General features: G+C 40.0%; 1 pseudogene; it reads left to right on the forward strand.

The window, feature by feature from the left end:
* The first annotated feature begins 470 nt into the window (after window positions 1-470).
* Window positions 471-1,336, forward strand: LOC119234211 (60S ribosomal protein L17-like; annotated as a pseudogene).
* The last annotated feature ends 746 nt before the right edge of the window (window positions 1,337-2,082 follow it).

Raw genomic sequence — 2,082 nt, forward strand, 5'->3', positions numbered from 1 at the left:
AATATATTTACATCCACGAGTTTGTAATGAATTTGAACTTAAAAAAAAATAGTCATTTGTCATCTTTTGAAGGATGCCAGTGAATCAGCCTATTATTTTGAAACTAGTCAATCAAGAGAAAAACATTTATTCTCCTATTACTTTTCCAGCTTTGTAATAGAAAACTAAAGAATTGATGAGGGGAAGTTTTTCTTTGTAAAATATTCCAGTTAACAGAAGAAGAAGAAATGAGCTAAAGATTGAAGTTAGTATACCAATATTTTGCAGCTTTTGATGAAATAAATAATGGATATAGGCGAAGTCATCAATGGCTGCTAATGTCAAAAAGAAAGAAAGAAAGATAACAGGGCGTTATATGCCTCCTGACTGAAATACAAAAAACTACATCAGAAATATTCTTGACCAAAAAATTGAAGCCTGAACCAATCATCTTCTCACCCAATTCCCAGTTTGTGGGAAATACAAGGTACAAGATAAATGATACTCCGGGGTTACGGTAATATCCAAATAATAGGAAACTCTGTGACAAGAAACCTAGTCTTTTCACCAAGGAAATGACAAAGAATGTTGGGGAGGGGGTAGTTACTCTCAATCAAACAAAATATAGATAGAACCCACTTACAACCTTTCCATCCTAAAGAAACTCAGAAGTTTCCTCTTCCTGAAAGTGTCCTCAGATGATCTCTGAAAATGATTTGCTATTCACTTGACCCAGAAAACCCTACAAAGCCATGCAAATTAAGAGGCTGAAATCTTTGTGTCCATTTCGAGAACACTGGTGAAACTGCTCAGGCCGTCAAGGGTGTGCTTGTCTGAAAAGTCACGGAGTGCCTGACAGATGTCACTCTCCAGAAGCAGCGTGTGCCATTCCCTCGCTCCAGCGGTGGAGTTGGGAGGTGGGCCTAGGCCAAAGAATGGGACAGGACGCAGGGTCGGTGGCCCAAAAAGAGGCTAAACTTTTACTGCACGTGCATAAAAATGCAGAGAGTAATGCTGAGCTTAAGGGCTTAGCTGTAGATTCTCTGCTCATTGAGCATAGCCAGGTGAACACAGCCCCCAAAATGTCCCCACAGGGCTCATGGTCAGATTAACCCATGCAGAGGCTCTCACTGCCAGCCTTACTAAATGATGATACTTACTGAAAAAGAGAAGATGAAACCAGAGGTGAAGTCTGCACAGAGGAAACAGATATCCCAGAAAAATACTGAAGAAACAAAACTGGATGGCCTGGGAATAAATCCAGAATAAAATAAATGCAAATAAAAATAAAAGCAAACCAAAACAAAACAAAACAAAAACATTTTTAGAGCACATCAGGAAAACTTAAATATTGAATTGACGTCAGATGATTTTTAAGGAAGTGTTATTCATTTTTCAGGTGTGATAAAGATATTTACAAAATACTTATCCTTCAGGGTGACACATTGAAATATTTGGGGGAATTATATGATGTCTGGGACTTGCTTCAAAATAGTTTGAGGTGGTTCAGGGGGCAGTTGGGGCAGTTGGAAACATAGAAAAGCTAGATTGGCCAGCAGGGATGATTCTTGTTGTTGGGTGCTGGGTCCATGGCAGCTTATTGTATGTTCTCTCAGTATTTGTGGGTGCTCAAGACTTAATGAGCACTCCGAGAGGTCCTGTACTGGGTGCTAAGCTCTCTAAGATGAAGCAGGTATCATCCTTTCCCTGGAACGGCTTACAGCCTGGTTCCTAAACACTTAGTACTTTTCCTAGTGAGCTGCATGTTTGAATGATTCTGACCACTAAATAAATGTATTTTTAATGTAATAATTTAAAAGCACTATGCCCTCAAAGTGGTTTAAAATGTGGAAACATTTCTTCTTTTGTGGAGTCTTGAAGTCTTCTCTGGAAACCTCAAAGTGGTTCAATTTTTCAATTTTACAGCAGTGGAAAATGAGACTTAGACTGCCCAGGTCACCCGCTGGCAAAGCTGGGACTGGCGCCTCATCCTCCTAAACTAAGTCCCTGACTTTTTCCACCATCGGCTTTTTCCACCCAGCACCACCATCAGCTGACACAGAAGGTGGTTTTGGAGTGTCAGATGGTTAAGTTCACAGGATG

The sequence above is a fragment of the Talpa occidentalis genome, unplaced genomic scaffold, assembly GCF_014898055.3.
Source record: "Talpa occidentalis isolate TD23 unplaced genomic scaffold, MPIMG_talOcc4v2.1 talOcc4.8, whole genome shotgun sequence".
Taxonomy (NCBI): Eukaryota; Metazoa; Chordata; class Mammalia; order Eulipotyphla; family Talpidae; genus Talpa; species Talpa occidentalis.